We start from the raw sequence: 17,190 nt of genomic DNA, 5'->3' as shown, positions 1-17,190 counted from the left end.
ATTGGGAAATATTCGAGATTCGTAAATTCGAATCCCAACGCCATTTTCCACTATACGAATCCGCCGAATCCCGACGCTGCATCGCCGCGCATTCGCCGCTCCCCCCGCTCACACTCATCCTCCTCCGACCTCCTCAGACCCCCCCCCGCGCTTCCTCCGCCCGCCCGCCCGCATACTTAGTATCAACTCACCTATCCAGAGCAGAGCGCAGAGCAGCAGACCTCTCGCTGACTTCCTGGTTCCTTCAAGTGACGGCTTTTACAATGACGTCATCAGTAAAAGCCGGTCCGGCCACTAGAGGGAACAGGGAAGTAACAAAGAGGTCTGTCGCTCTGCGCTCCACGGGAAAGGTGAGTAGATATTTATGCAGGGGTGAGCGAAGGAGGCACGGGGGGACTACCTACATACCTACCTAAAGGCCCCTATACCTACCTACCTAAAGGCCCCTATACCTACCTACCTACCTAAAGGCCACTATACCTACATACCTACCTATAGGCCCCTATACCTACCTACCTACCTACCCACCTACATACCTAAAGGCCCCCTATACGTACCTACCTACCTAAAGGCCTCTATACCTACCTACCTACCTAAAGGCCCCTATGCCTACCTACCTAAAGGCCCCTATACCTACATACCTACCTATACTTAAGGCCCTATACCCTGCTACCTATACTGAAGGTCCCTTTACCTACCTACCTACCTACCTACCTAAAGGCCCCTCTACCTACCTACATACCTACCTATACTTAAGGCCCTATACCCTGCTACCTATACTGAAGGTCCCTTTACCTACCTACCTAAAGGCCCCTATACCTACCTACCGACCTAAAGGCCCCTATACCTACCTACATACCTACCTATACTTAAGGCCCTATACCCTGCTACCTATACTGAAGGTCCCTTTACCTACCTACCTACCTATACTGAACGCACATATACTCTGCTACCTATACTGAAGGCCCCTATACCTAGTTACCTACCAATACTGAAAGCACATGTACAGTGCTACCTATACTGAATGCCCCTATACATTGCTACCTATACTGAAGGCACACGTACCTTGCTACCTATACTGAAGGCACACGTACCTTGCTACTGATACTGAAGGCACACGTACCTTGCTACCGATACTGAATGCCTCTATACCCTGCTACCTATACTGATGGCCCATATACCCTGCTACCTATACTGAAGGCCCATATATCCTGCTACCTATACTGAAGGCCCACATACCCTGCTACCTATACTGAAGGCCCTATACCCTGCTACCTATACTGAAGGTCCCTTTACCTACCTATCTACCTACCTATACTGAACGCACATGTACCTAACCTTACTACCTTTACTGAAGGCCCCTATACCTACTGTAGCTACCTACCTATACTGAAGGCACATATACCCTGCTACCTATACTGAAGGCCCCTATACCTAGCTACCTACCAATACTGAAAGCACATGTACCGTGCTACCTATACTGAAGGCCCCTATACCTTGCTACTGATACTGAAGGCACATGTACCTTGCTACCGATACTGAAGGCCTCTATACCTAGTTACCTACCAATACTGAAAGCACATGTACCATGCCTCCTATACTGAAGGCCCCTATACCTTGCTACCTATACTGAAGGCACACATACCTTGCTACCTATACTGAAGGCACACGTGCCTTGCTACCAATACTGAAGGCACATGTACCCTGCTACTGATACTGAAGGCACACGTACCTTGCTACCGATACTGAAGGCCTCTATACCCTGCTACCTACCTATACTGAAGGCACATATACCCTGCTACCTATACTGAAGGCCCATAAACCCTGCTACCTATACTGAAGGCCCATATACCTTGCTACCTATACTGCTGGGCCCTATCCCTTGCTACCTATACTGAAGGCCCATATACCTTGCTACCTATACTGCAGGGCCCTATACCTTGCTACCTATACTGAAAGCTACCTGTAACGATTGTGGAATTCCCTCCGTGATCAGCGCACAAGACGTGCGCTGACACTGCGGAAATCCTCCACAAGCGTGTAATTTGAGGGAACCCAGCAAAAGGTGCAATGCACCTGTAGAGGGAAATTCCTGTCGACAGGTGGAGCTGTGGAGTGCAGAGGAGCAGCTCCTCTGCCCTGCCACAGACGCCAGACAGGAATTGTACGAAGGGAAGAAACGCAGGGCAAGATAGCCCTGAAAGAGAGAGATCAAAGCGACAGAGGGTATGTGTGTTCACCAAACTAGTCGCCACCCTGCGACGATGAACACACAACCATGAAGATAAAGCGAGAAGGCAATCGCCAGAGATGGCGATTGCTAACAGTGACACAAGACCGAATAAGCACAGATGAGGAATGTATGTATGTCCACCAATCTAGCCGCCAACCTGCGACGGTGGACACACAACAGAAGAAACCAAGTGAGAACGCAATCGCAGGAGAAGCGATTGCAGAAGAGAATGAGCACAGGGACAGATTGTATGTGTGTGCACCAAACTAGTCGCCAACCCGCGACGGTGCATACACAACAGCAGATATGAAGTAGAAACACAATCGCAAGAGAGGCGATTGCCAGAGGTGACACAAGGCTACAGCAAGGCAGAGCACGAGATGAGCAAAGGCACAGCAAATAATACAATGAGGAGATAAGGAAAATAACAAACGCTAACTAAACGCGAACACCGCACTCATTCGCAACAGTGCACGCGTTTATGCGCGGTCCCCGCGTGATAAGTACAACAGAGACAAGCACGCCTAACTAACCACCGACAGACAAACATGAAACAGAGGGCGCGAGCGCTTGCTTAACGGTTACCTCACCGAGCCTCCAGCAAGCGTTCGTAGCAGACAAGACAGATACACGAAAACAGGAATAAGTGAGAGATAACAGCAAGAGAGATGGAGATCAGACGGATCCACAGCACTAGCGCTAGGCGAGTGCGATCCAGGCAAGACAGATAGAGGAGATAGCTGGTAGCAACCGCTGCTCCAGCTATACTCCAAGAACAAAGATCAGAACGACTTCCTGTCGGCCACCGCTGGGACAGGACAATTGCAACAGACAAACAAAACAGATATGCAATCCTAACTGCACTAGGGAATCTGCCAAGTGCAGTCCCAGGAATTACTCTAAGCTAATCTTCAAACAATGAGCAAGGCTGACACTCCACAGAGTGTTTCACAGGACTAACCCTTATGACCAGCCAAGGACTCTGGGAAACATAGCTCTTTATACTGCCAGTCATCAAAGGAGGCAGGTAGGGGATTTGCATAACGAGTGTATGCAAATTCCTTAGCAGCAGAACAAACCAGAAACTTGTAATGGAAAGAAAGGTCTCTCTTCCAGAGACCTGCAGCCCACAGACTAGAGGAATGGTCAAACAGCTGTCTGCCAGTGCATCCAGCTGAGCGGATCATTACACTACCAATATTGAAGGCACCAATACCTAGCTAGCTATACTGAAGGCACCTTTACCTCACTACCTATGGCTGGGTACCTATACTGCAAGCAACTATACCACGGATCGCACAATTCTTATGTGCAGGATTCGTTATATTCGGCATTCGAAAGGTTCGAGATATTCGAGAACCTTTTTAGATTCGGATCAGGATTCGGATTCGAAGAAATTGTGGATTTGTCCCATCCCTAGTGATAACTAGAGATGGCCCAAACGGTTCGCCGGTGAACGGTTCCCGGCGAACTTCAGTGGTTTGCGTTTTCGGAGAACTGCAAACTTTTCCGGAAGTTCGGTTCACCCCCATAGTGCATCATCACAGTCAGCAGTCACATTGTAGCCAATCAGGCTACACTCCCTCCTGGAGCCACACCCCCACTTATAAAAGTAGCAGTAGGGTATTGTACCGTGTTAGCCATCAGTAAAACTTATAAAAAGCAGGCAGTGTCAGGCTTTTCACTCACTCGTGTGAGTGAAAAGCCTGACGCTATAGGGAAAGCATAGTTAGGCTCTTGTAGGCTTCTTAGCTTGCTCCTTGCTAATTCTTATTGCTAAAAAAGCACCCCTCAACAGCTCTTTTGAGAGCTAATCTTGTTCTTGTGATCTATTTTTTTATATTGTGTGGCCCACTTGCATTATATACAGTCCTGTCAGACAGACGCAGCTGGCCTTTGGCCCCTTGGTGGTATAATTACTACTGTGCCAGGTGCACATTGTAATACCCATCACTGCATATACCTACCTGTTGTTCCCTTCAGTGCATCCACCTACCTATGTGAGCGCACGCAGTGTCACTGTGCCTGTACGGTACCTGTATGTGTGTGACAGGTGCACATTATAATACCCATCACTGCATATGCCTACCTGTTGTTCGCTTCAGTGCACCCACCTACCTATGTGAGCGCATGCAGTGTCACTGTGCCTGTCCGTGTCTGGTACATGTCTGTGTGTGACAGGTGCACATTGTAATACCCATCACTGCATATAGCTACTACCTGTTGTTCACTTCAGTGCACCCACCTACCTACATGAGCGCACGCAGTGTCACTGTGCCTGTCCGGTACCTGTGTATGTGTGTGTGACAGGTGCACATTGTAATACCCATCACTGCATACACTTATCTGTTGTTCACTTCAGTGCACCCACCTACCTATGTGAGCACACACAGTGTCACTGTGCCTGTCCGGTACCTGTGTGTGTGTGACAGGTGCACATTGAAATACCCATCACTGCATATACCTACTAACTGTTGTTCACTTCAGTGCACCCACCTACCTACGTGAGCGCACGCAGTGTCACTGTGCCTGTCCGGTACCTGTCTGTGTGTGACAAGTGCACATTATAATACCCATCATTGCAGATACCTACTTGTTGTTCACAATGCACCCACCTACCTACGTGAGCGCACACAGTGTCACAGTGCCTGTTCGGTACATGTCTGTGTGTGACAGGTGCACATTGTAATACCCTGCACTGCATATATCTACCTGTTGTTCCCTTCAGTGCACCCACCTACCTACATGAGTGCATGCATTGTCACTGTGCCTGTCTGGTACCTGTCTGTGTGTGACAGGTGCACATTGTAATACCCATCACTGCAAATACCTACCTGTTGTTCCCTTCAGTGCACGCACCTACCTACGTGAGCGCACGCAGTGTTACTGTGCCTGTCCGGTTCCTGTTTGTGTGTGACAGGTGCACATTGTAATACCCATCACTGCATATACCTACCTGTTGTGTTCACTGCACCCACCTACCTTCGTGAGTGCACGCCAGCCCCGTTTCTATGGGCGTGCGATACGTGAAATCGCCCGGAGCGCTTTATTGTGCGGCAGGAGGGGGGTGCCGGAGTAGGGGAATGGACATAATAGTTATAACTCACCTTCTTTTCTTCATCCGCATCCTCGCAGTTTCAATATCTTTCCTCTCCCTGTGTCCGTTGCCTGGTAACAGCGCCCCCTGTGATGACGTACCGCATGTCATCACAGGAAGCGCTGTTACTAATGAGATAGATGCCGGGAAAGGAAGGATATTGAAGCAGCACGGGTTCGGCGGAAGCAGGTGAGTTATTACTATTATGTCCGCTCCCCCCGCTCCTGCGCCCAACTCATGCTGCCCATACCTAACACCTATATTGTGGGGCACCTACCTAACACCTATATTGCGGGGCACCTACCCAACTAACCTAAACTGCGGGAACCGGCCTAACTAACCTAAACTGCGGGAACCTGCCTAACTAACCTAAACTGCGGGAACCTACCTAACACCTATATTGCGGGGCACCTACCTAACTAGCGAGGAGAACGCCAGCGCATACCACTAAGGCTGCATCTGAAATGACCACCAGCTCAGTGTGCAGCACCTAAATAGATTTTCTGCACACTTCGCATTCAATTCAGATGCAAATCATATGCAAATCTGCTACTACTTATCATGCAAACAGGAAACTCAGGAGGAGGGGCTGAGACTCTCCAAGGGGCAGAGTCAGGCTGAATAGCAAGAAGACCCGGTGGCTAGTGACCCCTGGGAGATGGGCGTCACAAGCAGGTCTAGAGACGAACACAAATGATAATGCAATTCCCTAGTCTTGGGTGCGAGGTCCGTGGTCTCAGCACCCTGGAACTAGTCTGGAGTATAACAAAAATGATAATACAGTTCCCTAGTCTTGGGTGCGAGGTCCGTGGTCTCAGCACCCTGGAACTAGTCTGGAGTATAACACAAATGACAATACAGTTCCCTAGTCTGAATAATAATACAATGATAAACAAAAGTAATCTGGCTCAGTGTGAATTCCCAGGTCCACCTGGTTCAAACACACTGTAGGATCTGACTATGGTCCGAATGCTTCCACGTTAGTGTTCGCAATGGCAGACAACCAGCAACTGGCAAGCAAGCTGTATATATAGTTACAGGACTCTGCCGCCCCACCCGAGCCACTCAGCCAATCAGGAGTCCAGCAGGAATCAGCTGATCGTCCTGATCAGCTGATCCATCTCCTGGTATAAAGGTCCTGACTTCTGGCTCGCGCGCGTAGTTCTCCATCCAGGTGCACTAACAGACCCAGCCACGCCAGACGCATGCCGCTGCGTGCAAACTGCCGCGTTGGACGCGGAAACGGCCGCCTTGCTGCCAGTACATGCGGCGGTTTTTCCACGATCTATCACAGTATCAGACGCATGCTGCTGCGTACAAACCGCCGCGCTGGGAGCCAGCCGCCTTGCTATCAGTACACGCAGCGGCTTTTCCGTGTTTTCTCACATAAACTAGGAGGAACTTTAGCTTCCAATATAGTTTGCATGCAAAGTATATTATACTAGACACTTGCGCCACGGTGAGGCAAACCTCCGAGCAAGTGACCTAACCTAAATTTAAAACCTTGGGAGCAGCTAAGCAAAAAAAATGTGTAACTTACATTTGGTTGAACAGCGAGGAGAATGTCAGCGCATACAACTAAGGCTGCATCTGAAATGACCACCAGCTCAGTGTGCAGCACCTAAATAGATTTTCTGCACACTTCGCATTCAATTCAGATGCAAATCATATGCAAATCTGCTACTACTTATCATGCAAACAGGAAACTCAGGAGGAGGGGCTGGGAGCAGCTAACCTGACAGTTACATAGTTACAAAGTTAAGGAAAGGTGGGGGGAAAGGCTGCACATCCCTAAACACATGTTGCAATTGAATGGTTAATTGCACAGGCATACACCGCCTCTGCTAGACTGAAAAATGCATGCCCTGCATCCAAGACAAGTGCTAACATTTATTAAACTAGGAGGAACTTTAGCTTCCAATATGGTTTGCATGCAAAGTATATTATACTAGACACTTGCGCCACGGTGAGGCAAACCTCCGGGCAAGTGACCTAACCTAAATTTAAAACCTTGGAAGCAGCTAAGCAAAAAAAAAATGTATAACTTACATTTGGTTGAACAGCGAGTAGGGATGGTCGGAAAATTCCGCGGAATTATTAATTCCATGATTCCGGCCGGAATTAGCTAATTCCGATTCCGGTGGTCGGAACGGAATTCCTATACCTCTTAAACGGAATTCCACGGAAATTTTATAATTCCGACAGAATTTTCCGGAATAACACCCCAAAAAAATCTCTCTCTCTCTCTCTCTCTCTCTCTCTCTCTCTCGAAAAAGTAGCATGATTAAGGATTTGTACTTTTTGAAAAGCATGCTTATATTCCATAGCTGGGATTTGAACCCAGGACACAGTGGGTAGGAGGTATCTGTCTTACCCTCTAGACCATGAACCACACTACATGCTAAAGCTGGCTTAGCATAAACCATACTACCATTATGATCAATTCAATAGAAAAAGTAGCATGATTAAGGATTTGTACTTTTTGAAAAGCATGCTTATATTCCATAGCTGGGATTTGAACCCAGGACACAGTGGGTAGTAGGTATCTGTCTTACCCTCTAGACCATGAACCACACTACATGCTAAAGCTGGCCTAGCATAAACCATACTACCATTATGATCAATTCAATAGAAAAAGTAGCATGATTAAGGATTTGTACTTTTTGAAAAGCATGCTTATATTCCATAGCTGGGATTTGAACCCAGGACACAGTGGGTAGTAGGTATCTGTCTTACCCTCTAGACCATGAACCACACTACATGCTAAAGCTGGCCTAGCATAAACCATACTACCATTATGATCAATTCAATAGAAAAAGTAGCATGATTAAGGATTTGTACTTTTTGAAACCACCCTCTAGACCATGAACCACACTACATGGTAGTAGGTATCTGTCTTACCCCCTAGACCATCAACCACACTCAGGGCCGGGCCGAGGCAGAGGCTGGAGAGGCTCCAGCCTCAGGGTGCAGTGTAGGAGGGGATGCACAATTCATTCAGCTGTCATTCCCAATTGTGTTTGAAGCAGAAAGAAATAAGAAAAGGTGATACATGGCAGTGACTGCAAGCCAGATAAGTAGAGATTAAGGTGTTGGGGGGGTTGGGGGCCCTGGGGCACCTCTTAGTGTAATAGCAATCAGTGTGTGACGGCTGGGGTGGGAGGGATGGGGGGGCGCACTTTGCTGTCTCAGCCTTGGGTGCTGAAGGACCTTGTCCCACCTCTACATGCTAAAGCTGGCGTAGCATGTACCATACTACCATTATGATCAATTCAATAGATATGCTATGCTATGGTATATAAGCTGTTTTGAAAATCTGCAATTCCCTACTTGATGATATAAGAGGAGAGAGAGAGAGAGAGAGAGAGAGAGAGATTTTTCCGTCGGAATTCCGCGGAACAGCTCGGGAATACCGTCGGAATGAAACAGTAGCGGTATGCGGAATTGTCCCGGAAACGGAAATGGGCTCTTCCGACCATGCCTGACAGCGAGGAGAACGCCAGTGCATACCACTTAGGCTGCATCTGAAATGACCACCAGCTCAGTACTGATGTGATCTTGTGCGGCCCTGGACCAAAGTACAGTTCTCAGAAGAAGGCACGTCCCATCAACTCCCAAGATTGTCAGGACATGGTTAACTATTTAACACAGAACACTTCATCTTCCGCAGTCACCAGCGCTACTACAAGCACCACATCCACTACATTTGACACTTCGCAGGAGTTATTTGGTGGGGAAATCACTGATGCACAGCCATTATTGTTACAACCGGATGAAGGCGCTAAGCAAGTTACACCACCACCTCATATGTCTGAGTTAGGCGACACTATGGATGTAATGTGTGAGGAGGAGGAGGATGAAGTACCTGCTGTTGGTGCAGTTTTGGAGGTGTCTGAGGCAAGCGAAGCTAGGCAGGATGATTATGATGATGACGATGATATGGATGCCACGTTTGGTCCTAATACAGGAGATGAACAGGGGGACAGTTCAGAGGAGGAGTCAGAGAGAAGTAGGAGGATATGAGTTCCTGAAAGAAGCAGGGGGAGCCCATCATCAGAAACAGCTGGTGGCAGTGTCCAGTGCCATGTATCGCCACCTATGGACAGCCAGCCAACATGCCCTCCAACGTCAGCTGCTGATGCCACCACAGTGCCATAACCCCAGGGGGGCTCAGCGGTTAGGACATTTTTCAATGTGTCTGCATCAGATCAGAGCAATGCCATCTGTTCTCTCTGCCTCCAAAAATTGAGCCGTGGAAAGGCCAACACCCATGTAGGGACAACGGCCTTACGAAGGCACATGCAGAACAGGCACAAACTGCTATGGGAAGAGCACCAGAGGAAAAGTAGCACACAATTGAAAAGCCACCCTCCTTCTCCTCTTCCTCCTTCAGGTGCAGCATCTTCAGCCACGTTCTCCTTGCACCTTCACAGCCACCCTCCTCCACTCCGCCTCTTACCTTGAGAGGTTCCTGCTCCTCTGCCCACAGCAGCCAAGGGTCTATGAAGGAAATCTTCGAGCGGAAGAAGCCAATTTCTGCCAGTCACCCCCTTGCCTGGCGTCTACCAGCTGGTAGGATCTGAGGCCTTCCGTACATTTTTGGCCATTCGGACACCGCAGTGGAAGATACCAGGCTGCAATTATTTCTCTAAAAAGGCGATACCCAAACTGTATCGTGAAGTTGAGAGGCAAGTGGTGTCATCTCTGGCACACAGAGTTGGGTCAAGGGTCCACCTGACCACGGATGCCTGGTCTGCCAAGCACGGTCAGGGCAGGTACAATACTTACACAGCCCATTGAGTCAACCTGGTGACCGATGGCAAGCAGGGAGTACGTGGCTGTGCAGCGGACCAACTTGTGGTACCTCCACGGCTTGCAGGCAGGCCTCCTGTCACCTCCTCTCCTCCTGCTACATCCTCTTCGCTGTCGTCATCCTCCTCTTCCTCGGCTGAGTGGCAGTTCAACTCTACTGGTGCTGCAATCTCCTCTCCAGCTACACAGCCCTAGCTCCCCAGGGCCTATGCTGCATGCCAGGTATGACGGTGTCACGCCATCTTAGACATTTCTTGCCTCGAAGCCGAGAGTCACACTGGAGCAGCTCTCCTGGCTGCTCTTAACAAACAGGTGGATCAGTGGCTGACCCCGCACCAGCTGGAGATTGGCAACATGGTGTGTGACAATGGCAGCAATCTCATTTCTGCTTTGAATTTGGTAAAGCTGACACATGTACCCTGCATGGCTCATGTGCTGAATCTAGTCATTCAAAGATTTGTGTCAAAGTACCCAGGCTTAGAGGACAGCCTGAAGCAGGCCAGGAAGTTGTGTAGGCCTTTCAGGTGGTCTTACATAGCCATGGTATGCTTTGCCAATATTTAGCGGAGAAACAAGTTGCCGGTGAGACGCCTGATTTGCGATAGTCTGACTCGCTAGAATTCAACCCTCCTTATGTTCTCTCGCCTGCTAGAACAGGAGAACCTCTACAACTACAGTAGAAGGACACAGTCTGGGGAGATGGGGATGCTCTGTCCAAACAACTGGACACTCATGCAAAATGCATGCAGGCTTATACTATGGAGCATACAACAGTAAAAGGTCCGGGTAACACCTGGCGCCTCAGTCTCTGAGGCGCCAGGTGTTACCCGGACCTTTTACTGTTGTATGCTCCTATGTTATATTGCCTGAGGACGCAGGTTTACACCTGTGAAACGTGTTGCGACCCCCTTGGAGTATGCCAATACAATTTATTTAGATTTGAACTGACAGTTTATAGTGTCTGCTTACAGGAGGTAAGTCCACCGCTGCCTCCAAAGCACTTTTAAACGTTTTATTACCTGATTTTATCCTGCTGGCGCCTCTGTTCTTTCTACATAGTATTAATTATCCACCCTTGGTGGAGGGGGATACCCCTCTTTTCCTGTCTACAGAGAGCGACTACTTATTCCTGAGTGGGGACAGGATAATCTCCTCACCTGCCTATACAGTGGTGCCTGGAGGTAACCCTGTCTTGTGAGTATATTTATTGTACTCTGTACATATATACATTTTTGCAGTACTTACTACACTATATTGGGCTGTCGGTTTCCCTCTTCTGTATGCAGGCTTATGCGGCCGTTTGAGGAGGTGACCAGCCTAGTGAGTCACAATGAAGGCACCATCAGCGACTTGATCCCATACGCTTACTTCCTGGAGCATGCCATGTGTAGAGTGGTGGATCAAGCTGAGGAGGAGCGTGAACAGGGAGGAAGTTATGGGAGGAAGCGTTGTGGGATAAATTCTCATCAGAACCAGATGTTTCCTCAACACATGCAGCAGCAAAGAGGGGGGAGGAGGAGGAGGAGGAGGAAGAGTAGTGTGGGGAAGAGAAATCAGACTCGGATGATGAGGAAGGTGTTTCTTTGGAGGAGGAGGAGGCGACGGCAGAAGAACAACTGCAGCAGGCGTAAGCAGGGGGCTTGTGCTGATCAACGTTCCCGTGGTATTGCTCGTGGCTGGGGGCAGGAGGAGGACTTACCTGACGTCACAGAGGAAGAGCAAGAGGAAATGGATAGTACGTCTGGATCCAACTTTGTGCAGATGGCGTCTTTGATGCTGTCCAGCCTGTTTAGGGACCCCCATATAAAAAAACTCAAGGGGAATAACAATTACTGGGTGGCTACGCTACTAGACCCTCGATATAGGCACAAAGTGGCGGACATGTTTCCAAAACACCAGAAGGCGGGAAGGATGTAGCACTTGCAGAACAAGCTGGCAACTATGCTTTACAATGCGTTTAAGGGTGATGTCACAGCACAACGCAATAAAGGTACCACTGCCAGTAATCCTTTTCCCATGTCCATGCAGGCAAGGACAGGACGCTCCAGCGATCTCATGGTGATGTCGGATATGCGGAAATTCTTTAGTCAAATGCCTCGCCTTAGCCCTTCCGGATCCACTCTCCACCAACGCCTGGACCGGCAGGTAGCTGACTACCTGGCCTTAAGTGTGGATGTAGACACTGTGAGCAGTGATGAACCCTTCGACTACTGGGTGTGCAGGCTTGACCTGTGGCCAGAGCTGTCACAATTTGCCATCCAACTTCTGGCTTGCCCTGCCTCAAGCGTCCTGTCAGAAAGGACCTTCAGTGCAGCTGGAGGCATTGTCACTGAGAACTAAGAGAAGTCGCCTAAGTCACAAAAGTGTTCAGTACCTCACCTTTATCAAAATGAATGAGGCATGGATCCCGGAGGGCTAGTGCCCGTCCGAAGACTAAGTCAGTCCCCACACACAGCATCTCTGCCTGCACGCCGTGTGACTGGCTGCCTGCCCCAAGACTAAGACGTTTCCCACACAGCATCTCTGCCCGAAGGCCGCTTGACTGCCTTCTCCGCCACCACCATCAGGTTCCAGGACTCCAGGCAGATTCCTGAACTTTTAGGGATGCTGCTAGCAGCGGCCACTATAATAATTTTTCTGGTGCGTGTACATGCCTGCCTAATTTTTCTGGCTGCAGTGTAGCTGCAACAACAAAACAAAAGGCATGTACATTTGCCCATTCCCCTTCATGATCATTACCTTGCCGTGGTGAAGGGGCTTGCGTATCACAATGAAGCAATGGCTATATGAGTGTCTCAGGGGGTGGCAGACCAAATATAATAAGGTCATTGCTTCATTGTGGACAGACCAAATTTGATTAGCTGGACAGTCACTGTTGTTCTATCATTGAGCTACCACAGCCCGGCGACCATATGGGCTTGAAAACCGCCCTGGCCTGCACTCTGGCCATGGTGCACACAAGTTCAGCACGGCCATCACTACACAAACAGCTGTTTGCGGTGCGTTACACAGTGAATTTGGTGTGTCAGTGTGAAGCAGTACTCTAATTACACTCCCTGATTGATGTATACACATGCAATATGTTTTAAAGCACTTTAGGCCTGCAATTTAGCATTCAATGTGATTTCTGCCCTTAAAACGCTGCTTTGCATCCAATCCAGATTTTTCCCCGGGACTTTTGGTGTGTATCCCACTCCGCCATGCCCCCCAGGTGTTAGACCCCTTGAAACATCTTTTCCATCACTTTTGTGGCCAGCATACATTTTTCTAGTTTTCAAAGTTCGCCTCCCCATTGAAGTTTATTGCGGTTCGCGAAAGGTCGCGCGAACCGAACTTTCGCGGAAGTTCGTGAACCGAAAGTCGGAGGTTTGGGCCATCTCTACCCAATATAGTGTAGTAAGTACTGTAGTAAGATGAATAGTTAAAATAAGTAAAATAATACTCACAAACCAGGGCTACCCTCTCGGCAACCACTATAAATGCAGGTGGGGAGATTAGACCTGTCTCCACTCAGGATTAATAAGTCACTCTCTGTAGATCAGAAAAAGGGGGTATAGCACCCCTCCACCAGGGGTGGACACAAGTATCGTATGCAGTGAACAGAGGCGCCAACACAATAAAATGCTCTAAAATTGTTAAAATCGCTAAGGAGGCAGTGGTGGGCTTACATCCCTGAAGCAGACATGAAACTGTCAATTTTCAAAAATACATACATTTATTGATATACTTCAAAACAGTGTTGCAACGTGTTTCACAGGTATAGTCCTGCTTCATCAGAGAATAAAAAGCAGAGTATTTAACAGTCGTATGTCAGGATAGCACCCAGCACCTCCGTGTCTCACAGAGGCACAGAACTCCTTTGTAACTCCAGCTACCTTTAGAGTAACTACATGATTTTACTGATAAATAACAGAGCTGTTCAGCTGTACTTACTACTCTTAGGGGTATGGCGAGATGTAGTTGGAGCCGCTCGATCCTGTCAGCCCTAGCCGGCAGCGTGACAGGAGAGACTAGACGCTGGTGTATGGTAAGACCAGTGCATCAGGCAGGCTTGCCTGGCTCCTTCGCGCTTTCTCCTCGGTGATTAAATTACTGGTAGCCACTGTGGCAATATTCTCCCTGCTGCTACTAGCACTGATACAAATCTGCCTTCTTCCTGGAAAGCTGGAGTGATGTCACTTGTTTCTACAGCCAATCACTGACATGTTTTGGGAGGACCGCCTCCCTTTTTTTCACAGCTGGCTATGGAAGAGGGTTGTCTGCTTATAGCGATGTCACAAAGTCCCACCTTCTCCTATTGAAATGGATACAGTTCCAAGTCCTTGTTTAATCCTGCAGGGACAAACATGTTTAAATTATAAATCCAATATGTCTCATGCCTTGACATTTCCAGTGTATCGTCACCACCTCTCCAAGATTTATTTACTTTTTTCAACAGCGCAAAACTTCATGCCTTAAAGGACCAGTTGTGATATTGCCTATAATGGGCAGATAAGGGATGTTTTTTATTTTCTTTCAATATATTAGTACAGTGTTCACCCAATCTCTCTCTCCTAAAGGTCTCTTAGTCCTGCCCACATATTGTTTATCGCAAGGACAGGTCAGGGTATATATGATCCTGCTGGTATTACATGTCATAATGTCTCTGATCTGAAAAGTGTCATTGTTAGAGGTAGATGTAATATGACTCACTCAACTTTCACTCTAGTCTCCTTACACACCTAAAAACCACAATGTTTAAAATATCCTAATCTTTAGCCAACTTTTAACTACACTAAATAATAAAGATATACAAAAAGGCGGGATTTTGACTTGGTACAAGGCCATTAATTCTCACAATACATCTCCACTACAGAGATATGCCCTGTCTTGGTCAAATGACCTCCAAACTAACATTTCTGAACAACAATTGTTATGCTCTGCATCAAAAATATAGAAATTTTCCAAAAAAACAACTCCCATTGGGAATTATCTAGAAAGATAATGTATAGATGGTACCTAACGCCGAGAAGGTTAGCCTCGTTCTCAGCTGATAACTCTCCATTATGCTGGCATTGCTCCTCCTCAATTGGGACATTAATGCATATGTTTTGGGAATGCCCAAAAAAGTATAATTTTTGGCTTCAAGTGGAGTCTCTAAATAGAAGATCCCTATACAAGCAATTTTGTATATCTCCCAAAATGGCCCTCTTATTAGTTGGCTTAGAGAATCTACCACAATCTATCCTACCTCAAATATGTCATATCCTGTTAACATCTCTCTCTCTAATCACCACCAATTGGAAGTCAGCAGACCAACTCAACAAAATTCATCTGACATCTCTAGTTAGCAGAAATCTATCTATGGAACGTAAAATCAGGGCTAGGACTAGTGTTGGGCGAACAGTGTTCGCCACTGTTCGGGTTCTGCAGAACATCACCCTGTTCGGGTGATGTTCGAGTTCGGCCGAACACCTGACGGTGCTCGGCCAAACCGTTCGGCCATATGGCCGAACTAAGAGCGCATGGCCGAACGTTCCCCGAAGCGCTGTGATTGGCCGAACGGGTCACGTGGTTCGGACCCGAACGCGCTCTGATTGGCCGAACGGTCACGTGGTAAATAAATACCCGAACCACGTCATATCTCCGCCATTTGTCTGTGGGTTTAGCTTTGGGTAGGCAGGCAGGGTAGTTCGCGCTCCAGCCACGCTAGCCAGGGTCCCCCCTGTCATTGTGTCACTGCTGGGAACAGTAGTACACCGCTTGCTCAGCCACACTATATAGCATTCTGTTTACTGCCACTCTGTGTACCTCGCTCAGCCACACTATATAGCATTCTGTTTACTGCCACTCTGTGTCTGCTGGGAATAGTAGTACACCGCTTGCTCAGCCACACTATATAGCATTCTGTTTACTGCCACTCTGTGTACCTCGCTCAGCCACACTATATAGCATTCTGTTTACTGCCACTCTGTGTCTGCTGGGAATAGTGGTACACCGCTCGCTCAGCCACACTATATAGCATTCTGTTCACTGTTCTGTGTCTGCTTGGAATAGTGGTACACCGCTCGCTCAGCCACACTATATAGCATTCTGTTTACTGTTCTGTGTCTGCTGGGAATAGTGGTACACCGCTCGCTCATCCACACTATATAGCATTCTGTTCACTGTTCTGTGTCTGCTGGGAATAGTGGTACACCGCCCGCTCAGCCACACTATATAGCATTCTGTTCACTGTTCTGTGTCTGCTGGGAATAGTGGTACACCGCTCGCTCAGCCACACTATATAGCATTCTGTTTACTGTTCTGTGTCTGCTGGGAATAGTGGTACACCGCTCGCTCATCCACACTATATAGCATTCTGTTCACTGTTCTGTGTCTGCTGGGAATAGTGGTACACCGCCCGCTCAGCCACACTATATAGCATTCTGTTCACTGTTCTGTGTCTGCTGGGAATAGTGGTACACCGCTCGCTCAGCCACACTATATAGCATTCTGTTCACTGTTCTGTGTCTGCTGGGAACAGTAGTACACCGCTCGCTCAGCCAGAGTATATAGCATTGTGTTTACTGCCACTCTGTGTACACCGCTCAGCCAGACTATATACCATTGTTTACTGACACTCTGTGTACACCGCTCAGCCAGACTATATACCATTGTTTACTGACACTCTGTGTACACCGCTCAGCCAGACTATATACCATTGTTTACTGCCACTCTGATTCTGCTGGGAACAGTAGTACACCGCTCGCTCAGCCAGACTATATAGCATTGTGTTTACTGCCACTCTGTGTACACCGCTCAGCCAGACTATATACCATTGTTTACTGACACTCTGTGTACACCGCTCAGCCAGACTATATACCATTGTTTACTGAAACTCTGTGTACACCGCTCAGCCAGACTATATACCATTGTTTACTGCCACTCTGATTCTGCTGGGAACAGTAGTACACCGCTCGCTCAGCCAGACTATATACCATTGTTTACTGACACTATATAGCAGACTATATAGCATTGTGTGTACACCGCTCAGCCAGACTATATACCATTGTTTACTGACACTCTG

This window comes from Hyperolius riggenbachi, chromosome 1, assembly GCF_040937935.1.
Source record: "Hyperolius riggenbachi isolate aHypRig1 chromosome 1, aHypRig1.pri, whole genome shotgun sequence".
In the NCBI taxonomy this organism is placed as follows: Eukaryota; Metazoa; Chordata; class Amphibia; order Anura; family Hyperoliidae; genus Hyperolius; species Hyperolius riggenbachi.
Note: the sequence above shows the minus strand (reverse complement) of the source record.